This window comes from Lygodium microphyllum, chromosome 1 (assembly GCF_053477565.2).
Source record: "Lygodium microphyllum isolate KBCC chromosome 1, Lygodium_microphyllum_v1.1.10, whole genome shotgun sequence".
NCBI lineage: Eukaryota > Viridiplantae > Streptophyta > Polypodiopsida > Schizaeales > Lygodiaceae > Lygodium > Lygodium microphyllum.
The window spans coordinates 4,586,712-4,599,704 of NC_141135.1; positions in this window are offsets into that span (position 1 = coordinate 4,586,712).

Below are 12,993 nucleotides of genomic sequence, written 5' to 3' on the forward strand. Positions count from 1 at the left end.
TAGCTACATATTCTTGTCAACAAGCAAAAACAAGACCGAGACAAGATAACCATACTTGAGAAGGTGACATCCTCAAGACATAAGCAATAAGAAACATTATGAGCTTAGAGCTATAGGGGACTTGAACCATAATAACTACGCCTAAAACATGACAAGAGAGCGAGAGGATCTTATCAAGAATATTGAAACTAGACCACCTGAAACTATTGCCATGCACCCATAAGAGATCTTTTTCACACATGAACATCCTTGGGTCCTGATCAAAGAGAGCACTTATGGATGGGGAGTCTACTAATGAGAGTTGCAAACAAGTCCCACACCCTTGTGGCTTAGGCTTATGCATATATTGGAGGCCTAATAGTGAGCAATGATCCTTGCAAAACACTTAAGAGGAACATTAATAACCTAGAATAGAGACTCTCTTAAGGTGCAGAACCATTATTCTCAAAGTTGCATCCCTCATGCTTGGTTAGTGTGCAAATTATTTTGACCATACACCCATCAAACCCTATATCTTTCAAACATCACCAACACCTACATCCTGCCACTTCTAGGTCATTCACCTAGAAGTAAATGACCTAGATTCTACCACTTCTAGATCATTCACCTAGGAACTTAGGGTTGGTCCTTTGGTTCCCAACATGTGGAACTAAGTGACAACACTTTCTCTCTTAACCAAACCTTGAGGTGCCAACCTTAGAGGCGTCAACTTGAAGTTCATGGGGACTGCAAGATCCAAGCATTCAAAAATAGTGCTAGGGTGAACCCTTGAGCCTAGCACAAGGTTGAGATTTGTGAGCATCAATGACTATTTCCCACTTGTGCACTCCATGGCTGCATTGAAACACCATCTCTTAGGGCCCATGGAATTCATACTACTGACATTGAAGGATCTCTAGTAGGAAATAGATCCCTCTTGAGTTTGGCATAAGGGAACTCATGTGCACCCTCAAATGTGATGCCTTGCTAAGGATTTCAATTGGGAGTCATAGTGCATTGAATAACTTTTCTAGGGGCCGTACAAGTAGTTGCATACCAACATGCAATCTTAAGACCTTAGCATGGAGACAACTTGAGTGGAGATGCTAGTTAAATTGTAACAATCAAACCTTGCCACCTTGCACAATAAGACCATCGAGTAGTTATACCTAGAAAAACAATCAACTATAAAAGGACCGTGATCTTGCCCTAATTAGCCTATGGAAGTATCCACAAGTCATTGACTGATTGAAAAGGGAATTAATAGATTGTGTAGTGTGTGAATGCACCAATTGTGGTTTAATGCTTGTTTGCACACATCACATTTGGATTGGAAAGTAAACAACTTGCTTGAGCATCATCACCACGGAAGTGATTGCATTGTACTGGTTCACATGAATTGTGGAAAAATAAAAAGCCTAATTGAAGATAGTGCCCTTGCACTCACTTGCATGAGTTGGTAAAAAGATTGATTCCTTAAAAAAAAAATCAAACACATTGAGAGCTGAAAAGATGAGTGGGTTATCTTTTACCCACCCAACCTCCAATCCACTAAGAGAGCTAAAGAAGGGCACCACCTAGCTGAAGGGAGGATGGGCTAGGACATCCCTTTCCTCAAAGAGAATGGAAAGAACCAAAACACAAATTCACAAGAGAGAATTTTTAGCCCATCTTAAGGGAAATGAAGATGATAGAAGGTTAAGAGAGGTGATGGCTCCAAATTTTCTCCCATGAACATATATATAACATGAGGAAATAAGGATTCCCCACAAATAGAGCATATGACAAGTCTTAATAAGTTTAAGTATGAATGTAGAGGGAGAATTAGAAGAGAGTACATATGATCTGGACACCATATGATCTAGACGTTGTCGTGAGGCTATGCGGGCAGAGTGTGAAAAACTATGGAGTGGATCATCATTCGACTTCTTTATTGATGTAGAGAGTCAATGTGATCTGAGTCATTAGTGCTAGTGTTTTTGGCATAGATGGTTCAAAATTATTATATTTTTGGATAAATATTATTTATTGTAAATATCCAAAAAAGCTAAGAAAGCTTCTAGATTAGGATGACATGCAAAAAGCAAGTTGCCTTTTCAGCCAATTATGAGATTTTTCATAAAAAAGACAAAGAGGCGAAATCGTGTGTGTCGCGATCGCTGTTGATAGACTGAAAACTGCACTTTGAACTGGAAGAGGAAGGAGTGATCTGGGAGATCCCTGGCTAGGTGTCTTGGCGTTTTATCCCCCTTTCGAAGCCAATGGAGCCATCAGATTTGGGTTCCGAGCAGCAGAGAAGGAGCTATTATTTTGATGCACGTTTTGTTCTACAAAGAAGCTCCGAGAGAACTAATGCCTAGAGATTGCTTCTGAGTAGTGCAAGGATTCCAGGTTCTTTAAATACATATTGATTTGATTCATTGTGCTTTGTCTTTGTCGTGTTTACCTCTTGTGAATTCTTCATCTTCTCTTCTATCTCCTATCTCTACTTCCTTCTATCTTAGATCCCCAGTGGATTGACCTTTCGACAAAAACCCCTATGACATTGGTGAACCTGACATGAAAGGTCGTCAGAACAAGGCAAGACAAGATGGGAGAACCTTCAAATACAATCTCCAATGATGTTCTGCAATAGTTGGTGCAAAATATGAATACGGTTATGCAAGTGCAACAAATAAATCATGAATGGTAGTCGTCGGACTGAAATCAGCCGATTGAGCGCGTTTGCTAGCGCGTCTACATTTCAGTACAGACGCAGCGATAGATGCGAAGCTATGTTTGCTATCATTGCGTCTGTGACCACGTCTCAGAGTGCGTGTATTCTACATCTGAGACGCGAGAATACACGCGCTCTGCACAGAAGAAGCTTTGACTTCAGAGTCGTGTCTCCAAGCGCGTGTATCCTGCATGTACTGAGACGCGGGAATACACGTGCCCTGCCTAGAAGCTTTCACTTCAAAGTCGCATCTCAGATGCGTGCATTCTGCATTCCACATGCGAGAATACATGCGCACTAGAAGCATTGACTCAAGAATCGCATCTGATAGCGCGTCTATACTGCATCTCAGATGCGGATATACACGCGCTCTGAGCAGAGAATTTACTTTAGGGATGCTTCTGAGAGCGCATCTATCCTGCATTTTAGACGCAGTTATACACGCGCCAGCCAGCTATGACAAAAAATAATTTTTTATTTCTGGAATTGTACGAATTTGTCTTTTTCCTGTGTTTTTTTTGTAGATGTTGCATCCTGGTTTATCTGGCAATGAGCCGGATTTGGATCGCATGAATGATACATTGGGCTTGTTCAGCAGAGGGGTCAATGCATTTCTTGGAGGTTTTCCTAGTAAGGAAGACTTAATGGGAGAGATGACCAGACACCTTGACCGCTCTCCCACAGCAGACGAGGTGTTCAACGTCATGTTTGGAATGCCTCTGACGTCTTTGCTTGGCACTACTTCCCAAACACCAAATGTCCAAACTCTAATTGTAGGTACTCCACGTGCAGCACCTATACATGCATCGGCTGAAGCACAAGTGTTAGCCGACGCACGTGCATTTGCAGAAGCACGTGCATCTAGCGAGGCAGAGGGTAGTCGACAAAGAGGGAGGAGGGAGAGTCGAGGGGGAGGATGAGGCTTGTGTGGGGGTTGCCTAGGAGATGCTGAGCAAACACCCTCACCAAAAGATCACGTAGAGGAGCCAGTATGCCAGTACTATAGAGTTACAGATACTAGTGGCATCTTCCATGATGATGAAGGAAGGGATGTAATGGCGTACATGAGGAGCGTCGTGCATGCGACGTATAAAGATTGTTTTGTTTACTTCAAGAATCAAAAAAGCAGCTTGTGGCATGAGGTGTTGAGGGAAATCCATAGGAGGTACCCAAATCCAGAGGGTCAGTGATTCTTGGATGATTGGGGACACACAAAAGTGAGGGATTTGCTTCACAGCAAAAGATCCCACCTCATGACATGCGCCATAGAGTCCCTGTAGAGACAGGAGGAGGGGCGTGGAGCCTATAGCCAACCACCTATGTGCCACCGCATAGAGTGGAAGAAAGCCAAGAAGAAAGCAGCAGAGAAAGTGAAGAGTCGCCAGCATGTAGAGGCGCGACGTATCCAAATGGAAACCATGGGATCATCACATTACGGATTCGGCGGCAGAGAGTTGTGGGAGGCAGAGTTTGTAAGTATATTTTGATTTCTAGTTTTTTAAAATTTATATTTCTTTCAATTCTTTATATAATTTTTTCTAATACATTGTGTCTCATAATTGTTTGTATATATCATAATTGTTTTGCAGACTACTATCGTTGGTAGGATACCTACTCCTAAAGAGGTAGGTTACCATCGAGGCCATAACCGCGCAACCACATGGCTTCACTTCTATGAGGAGGGTCTCATCACTGAGGACCAATACAACCGGGCTATGAGGATTCGACAGCCAGAGGAGGTATGTTTTTCTTTCTTTCCTATTAAAAGTATAGCTAATTATAATTTTTTCTCCACCATGTGTACGTAAGCAACCTTGATGTTTTGTGTGTGTAGGCGAACCCCGATGTGGAGTATAGCGAGGAGGGGGATAGCGACGCTAGTAGCCATGGTGGTGCTAGCGAAAATGTTTCTTCTTTAGATTCGTAGAGGAGCACCATACCTCCTCTATGGCCTTGTTTTCTTGTATATCTATTATCCATCTTTGAGCCTACTGCTTGCGGCCATGCTTTAGATCCTAAGCACTTAAACTCCCTATCTAAATGCTTTTTATCTATAATGAATACATGGACTTTTGTTTTCAATTCTCATGCTTTCAGATCCATTGTGTTTTCCCCAAATGCTCTTTGGTTTTTTTTTTCTAGTTCTGTTTTGCATGTCTATCTGCGCGTCTAAATTGCAGAAAACGTGCATTTATAAGCACGTCTAAAATGCAGAGTACACGCGCTCATATATGCGCTACATAATTCAAATTAAAAATATATATATATATATATATTTTTAAAAATGAGATTTTTTGTTTTGCGTTCGCGTTTATGGGCGCTTGTAAAAGTGCGTCTATGGGCGTGTCTATATGCCCGTCTAATTTGCCATGTAGACACGTTGGTAGACGCACAAAATAAATTAAATAAATAACAATTTTGGTTTTTTCATGCGCGTGTATTCACGCATGTATATGCGCGTCTATTACGTGTCTATTTTTGCGTGTAAATTTCTTCATACATGAGACTATAGATGCGAGTTTGTAGATGCGCAAATAGACGGGCGGATAGACGCACCCGTAAGATTTTCTCTCGATTCAAAAATCGCGTCTAAAAGTACATCTAAGAGGCCTTTTTGTTGTAGTGTAAGCCAAACTGAATTGATATCTACTTCAATAACGCATTCAAACTGACATTACTCCATCCATAAATTGTTTGCAAGTTATCTTGAGGGACACACGAAGAACGGAGTATGTACAATCTTTATACAACGGAGTAGATGACGCTATGTATAGTTGGTCATCTGGCTTAGTCGAGTGACCTTCTCCCCAAATCGGTTGCGAAAATAGATCGTGCACCATGTTGTCCAAAATCTCATCCTCTACAACTTGATGGGGCATTTCATGAGGGCTACTATCATGGTCGTCAGTCTTCACTCTTCTTGAAGACTCTACCTCCTTGCGTCGATGTTTTGTAGTCTCTCGACACCCGGGAGGGAGCATTTGAGGATGTGGCACCGCATCCTGCTCAACCACAAAAGGGAGTTACATGTACGTTGATATATATTTGAAACATAGACTAGCAATCTTAGTGTTAAAAACAATGAATATCGGTGATTTTTCTCGGTCCCATTCTCCATACATGCTGAGGTGTGACATTGCTACTCAACCTGCTCAAAAAATACACCCTTAACAACGATCACACATACATTTAATTTTTCGTTGTAGCCATGCATCTCGATTATGAAGACGTAATGTTTCATTCTCCCTTGAGGATGTGCTCATTGACTCATCAGTATGCACCATACTAGGTGATGACGACGATATGATTAAACCTAATTCATGACAACATCAAATTTGTTATTAATATGTTTACATAAAAACTTCAAGGCGTGTTAATTATTCTAAGATATTCAATTTTAAATACACAAAACTTATCATAAATACATAAAAATTTATGATAAAAACTTACTATCAAAACTTATCTTAAATACAAAAACTAAATATGATAAAAATGCAAGCGCGCTAAATACATGTCTATGCCTGCGTCTACTTGCGCGTCTAAATACACGTCTACTAGTGTATTTACGTAAAATTAGACACGCATATACACGCAAAAATAGACGTAAACATCAAAATTCAAAAGATACAAGTGATTTCTTTTCAAACTGCGCCTTTCCTACATTTTTTACGCATTCTAGAGCTCGAGTTCAGCCGATATACAGTCTACCTCCACTAGTCTCTTCATGACTCACCTCCTCATGACTGACCTCTTCTTTCACTTCAAAGAGATAAGAAGGGAAAGAAGACAGTTAAAGAGAAGAAAGCCAAAGAGAGGAAGAAAGAGAGAACAAAAGAGAGGAGAACAAGAGGAACAAGAGACAAAGAGAGGAGACAACAAGCAGCAAGCATCAAGGGAGAACAACTCACCAAGGAGAGGAAGAAGGGGAAGGAAATAGCGCCACCACCTGTCCACACCAAAGACCCAAGGTGAGTCCTCTCTCTCTCTCTCTCTCTGTGTGTGTGTCTCTCTCTCTCTCTCCCTCCCTCCTTCTCTCTCTCTTTCTGTATCAGGATCTTTCTTTCTATGAATTTGAAGTTTTTTATCACAAAAAAATCATGGCGATCGTCAGCCTGAGAGCGGTCGACTTAGCGCGTCTGACAGCGCGTGTAGATTCCAGAGCAGATGCAGATATAGATGTGCAGCTCTGTTTGCTGTTATCACGTCTGCAGTCGCGTCTCTAAGCACGTCTATTATGAATGATAGACGCGAGTATACATGCGCCCTGCTCAGTTTTTTCCATGGTGGTACCGTATCTCTGAGCGTGTCTATTTTGCATACTAGACGTCAGAATACACGTGCTCTGCTCAGAAAAAAAAGGCTTTGACTTCGGGGAAGCATCTGAGAGCGTGACTATTCTGCATCTCAGACGTGAATATACACGCGCCAGCTCTGATAAAAAAACAAGTTTTTATTTTTGGAATTGTATAAACATGTTACACAATAGTACAGTTTACACAATATTGCAGTTTAGTAAATTTGTCTTATTCTTGTGTTTTGTTTGCAGATGTCGCATCCTAGTTCATCTAGCAATGACTCAGATTTGGAGTGTATGAATGATACATTGGTCTTGTTCAATAGAGGGGTCAATGCTTTTTTTGGAGGTATTCCTAGTAAGGAATACTTCATGGGAGACATGACTAGACACCTTGGCCACTCTCCCACAGTAGACGAGGTGTTCAACGTCATGTCTGGAACGACTCTGACATCTTTACCTGGCACTGCTTCCCAAACACCAAATGTCCAAACCCCAATTGCAGGTACTCCACGTGCAGTGGCTGTACATGCATCGGCTGAAGCACAAGCGTCAAGTGATGCACGTGCATTTGCGGAAGCACGTGCATCCAGCGAGGCAGAGGAGGATAGTCGACAGAGAGGGAGGAGGGAGAGTCGAGGGGGAGGATGAGGCTTGTGTGGGGTTTGCCTAGGAGGTGGCGAGCGATCACCCTCACCAGAAGATCACGTAGAGGAGCCTATACGCCAGTACTATAGAGTTATAAATAATGTTGACATCTTCCATGATGATGAAGGGATGTAATGGCATACATGAGGAGCATCGTGCATGCGACGTATAAAGATTTTTTCTTTTACTTCAAGAATCAGAAAAGCGGCTTGTGGCAGGAGGTGCTGAGAGTTGAGAGAGAGAGAGAGTACGAGAGAGATACACAAGACATGCTCCCAAAGAATGATTCATATTGATGTAGAGTTAGTATATATAGGTGAGACCCAAGTCAAGTGAGAGATGATATATATAGATGTAACATCCCCACTCAAACAAAGGTCTTTGGCTGCGAGTGAAAAAAAACCCTTGGGTAGAACAAGGGAAAAACCCGAGCCCCTACACATACCTACGATACAAAAATGATTTACTATAAAGTTTTCTTGAATACAATGATACATGCCTCAATCAGTGAGACAAGAACTTGGAACAATATCAAGTGCATGTCTTAATGAACTAAAGCGAGCTTCACTAAAAGCTTTTGTGAAGATGTTTGCAACCATTTGATCACTCGGACAATGCTCCACCATAATGGAACCTTTCTTGACTTCATGTCGAATATAATGATAATGAATAGCAATATGCTTTGATTTACTATGTTGTATATAGTCTTTGGTAAGACTTATAGCACTTTGGTTATCACATCGAAGAGGTGTACTAGATGATGAAGGATGTCCCAAATCTGCAAGTAGTTGTCGAAGCCAAACTAGCTCGCGAGCTGCTAATGATGCAGTAACATATTCGGCCTTAGTTGTAGAAATCGCAACACATCGTTGTTTCTTGCTGGACCAAGAAACCAAACATCCATTTACAAAGAAACAATTCCCACTTGTAGATCGCATGGATAAGTGTGAACTTGCCCAAACAACATTTGTATATCCAATAAGGTGAAGAGAAGTTGAAGAAGATAAAGAAGAATCCTCTCGACGACGATAAATAAGACCAAATTCCTTAGTACCCTTGAGGTACTTAAGAATACGTTTTGCAGCACTCCAATGAATAGTGGAAGGGGAAGAAAGATACTGTCCCAAAAAGTTAGCTACAAATAAAATATCTGGTCTTGTGTTTAAACCAATAAATTGAAGACAACCAACAAGATTAGCAAAAGGTTGATGAATGGCTGATTCTTCATTGCGTGTTGTAGATGTACCCTTGGTAGAGCTCGAAAGAATGGGAGTGTTGGCAGAGTGCGCATTTGTCAACGCACGCAGAGGCGTGACGCATCCAAATGGAAACTATGGGATCGTCGCATTACGGATCCGGCGGCAGAGAGTCGTGGGAGGTAGAGTTTATAAGTATATTTTGATTTCTAGTTTTTTGAAATTTATATTTTTAAAAATTATTTATACAATTTGTTCTAATACATTGTGTCTCATAATTATTTGTATATCATAATTGTTTTGCAGACTACTATCGTTGGTAGGATACCTACTCCTAGAGAGGTAGGTTACCATCGAGACCATAGCCGCGCAACCACATGGCTTCACTTCTATGAGGATGGTCTCATCATTGAGGAGCAATACAACCGCGCTATGAGGATTCGACAGCTAGAGGAGGTATGTTTTTCTTACTTTCCTATAAATTATAACTTTTTCTTTGCAATTGTACGTAAGCAACCTTCATCTTTTGTGTGTGTAGGTGAACCCCGATGTGGAGCATAGCAAGGAGGGGGATAGCAACGCTAGTAGCGATGGTGGTGCTTAGCAGAAATGTTTCTTCTTCAGATTCGTAGAGGAGCACCATACCTCCTCTATGGCCTACTGCTTGCTGCCATGCTTTAGGTCGCAAGCACTTAAACTCCCCATATAAATGCATTTTATATATAATGAATACATGGATTTTTGTTTTCAATTCTCGTGTCTTTAGATCCATTGTGTTTTTCCCAAACACACAATTTAATGTATAGGAGGGGGAAAAAAACCAGAGAGCATGTGGTTGCATGCTCTCTGGTTTTTTTTCCAATTTTGTGCTTCGCGTCTATATTGCAGAAAATGCGTGTCTATACTCGCGTCTAAAATGCAGAGTACACGCACCCATAGACACGCTATATAATTCAAAAAAATAAAAATAAATTAAATATATTTTTTTAAAAAAGGAGATTTTTGGTTTTGTGGTGTAACGTGTCCCATAGTATCATCCCAGACACGTCTTAGCAGTCCATCGGAAAGGATGTCTACAAAGCTCCACCCGGCACTCCCATGGAATGTTACGGGTTTTGCGATCTAGTTCTTCCCGCGTTTGCCACATAGCGGAAGTATCATGGTCGTTCCCACTTAGGATCGACTGGAATTAGGGTTTTCCTAATGGGTCATTAGCTAACAGCAACTAGCGTCAGACCCGAGCGAACTACTTTACGCAGAAACGCCAGGTCCGAAGCGGATTCACGCTGTACTTGGTTCAAGGAGAATGGGAAACGAGAGGGATGCAAAGCTCAACCTCTCTGCCATAAGGCATAGTCCCATTCCGTTCCCCTAAAACTGCGTAAATCGGGTAAGACGTAACTCTAGGTCATCGTTCTCGTTATTCTTTTTGATGATGATGATCATTCCACTGTTCTTCGAGATTTTTGAGAAAAGTTCCCGACTAACCGGGACAACCCAACCGTAGGACGATCCCATGGCCCATCCTCCGCACTTTCCTCGGTTTGTTTTAGTTATGTAATTATCTAACACATTAATTTGACATATGACAATCAGCTTCTTTAATTAACAAGTTCTTTTAACATTTCATCATTTTATCTTTGAAATACAAGGAGTTCCGCCCGTAGGCTTGTCCATAATCTGCCCGAAGGCTAACCAGTAATCTCTAGGGATCATTATTCCAAGCTTCCGCCCGTCAACTAGTATGCGGGCCTCGAGATCCAATCCTGAGTCACGTTAGCCTCTTGTGCAGGACCCGGAAGGCGAGGGATTTACGGCCACAGCCCCCCCTGGCACCCAAGCGTCCTCCTACTCCAAGTAGAGCTTAACGGAAAGACCTCTCGCGACGGGTTCAGTCCACGTTCCCGGCGCCGTCAACAACCCCCTTGGTTAGGGGCAGACAGGCAGTCGGGGGTAACTGAAGCTGCCTCTCCCTTCAGGCCTTTAACCTGAAGTATAGGTACTTATTTAATTTGTAATTCATAATTCAAACAGAGCCCTAAAATCTCTAGCAAGCACAAACATTTCCATTAATCAACCCAGTTGTATGGCAAACTGCTAAGGAAGTGTTCTTTCTTTTTTTTGAGTGTATCAGCAGTCATTCCCAAGGTGTCTTGTAACTTGGCATGATCCCTTATATTCTGGTGTAGGGCATACCCAACTTGGTTAACCTTAAGGTACCTTAGATATGCTAGTTTCTATTTTACAACTTTCCTTATTTAGAAGGATATCCAAAAATACGTCTTTTTGCAAGATAACTTGCGTAAGGATCTGCCGTCCTTGATGAGGGGTTTTTTTCCCTTTTCTCCTTGTGAATCAATCACAAAATGATTTCATACATGATGCGCAAGTCCTGCGATGGAATAATCTGTTTAGATTCTTTAAGCTGACGTATGTCAGGCCTAGGGTTTCTTCATTTAAGAAGCTTAGGGACAAACCCTAGTTTCTTATCTTTATGAATTTATTGTCCCTACGGTAAGGAAAGTAGTCAAGTGTTTAGGGTATGAATGTTTCTATGTTTAGATTGGTTCGGTTATCTTTTGGAAGGTAATCTTAATCGTCTTGTCATGGTTTTACTATCCTTGTGACAATTAACTTTCCCAATCAATATAGTTTAATTTGGCATATAGCATAATGCCAAGGTGATACAAAGAGCGACAATACCCCTTGGGACAAAAAGGCCTAGCTGTGAAATTGGTGTATACACACTTTATTAGTCCCAAGTCGTCAAATAGTAAGGGAAAAGTGTTAATAGAGTGTCATCCAGCAGTCCCCTTTTACATTTTCTTTCCAAATGAGTTCGTATATCTAATTTTTATACTTGTTAATTCCTAACATTTAACTTCCGTTTTCTTTAAAGATGAACTCATGCCAAATAACAACAATTTCCTTGCTAAGATGTGCAACTAGCAAAGATAACTCCCTAGTAATTTGAGCATCGAAAGAAACGTTTCTTGAATTTAGCTATTTACCATGAATCGTTGCGAAAGGAATAAGACTAATGGTGCAAGATATAATTTCTACACTTTAGGAATATATTACTATACTAAATGGTTAATCTTGCTTATAATTTTATAATGCTTGATGCAATTTGAAGAAAGCTAATTTGTATACATTGTCATTCATAAGCTAACTCCTTCGTTAAAAATAACTCGAACAAATATATCCTATTCTTAACAATTTCTCTTTGCATGATCAACTTAAAACCGAATTAACACCAAGAAGAAAAACCTGGCTTTGAGGTGAGATATCCACATGGATACCGGGAGATGACCCTTTCGCAGCTACATCTTGGACTTTCTTCGGCGGCATCGTAGTTCGAATGTGAGATAGCCTTCTCCTTTTTCTTCTTGGAATTTCACCGTCTTCTCCTTCCTTTTCTTTTACCTTTTTCCCACTCTTCCTCCTTCACTCCCTCTTTTCACTCCCTCTACTTCCCTCCCTATCTTTTATCTCACGGCTATTTCTTCCTTACGGGATACCATACGAGGCCATGATGATGAATTGAATTTTTTTAGGACATGGGAGTGTGTGGACACCAGTTTGTTTGATAAAACTAAGAACACAAAGCTCAACTAAGAGAGCATTTGCACAAAAAGATCTAAAAAGTGAGTGAAGGAATTAATGCAAGAGAATGGAAGTCCGCAAGGTAGCGTAAGGACAAAGTAGGCCTATGGGTGTGACTTGAATAGTCTAAAGAGCTAAGAGGGGGGAAAAAGAACAAGGGCTTAGGGGGAAATTAAATACCCGAGAGGGGGGGAAACAAGGGCTTAAGGGAGAATTAAAACCCGGGAGGGGGGGGGGGGAAACAAGGGTTTAAGGGAAAGGGGGAATTTGAAATCCTAGGGAGGGATGTGTGGTTCCAAAAACCATGGGAAGGGCTAAGGGGCTTTTTGAAACCTCGGGGGGGGGGGGGGGGGGGGGAAACAAGGCCTTAGGGGGGAATTAAAAACCCGGGAGGGGGGGGGAAACAAGGCCTTAGGGGGAAATTAAAAACCCGGGAGGGGGGAAAAACAAGGCCTTAAGGGGGATTTAAAAACCCGGGGGGAGGGGGGGGGAACAAGGGCTTAAAGAGCCCCCTTGGAAGCTTCCAAACCGTCTGGGAGCCTTACAAAGGCACG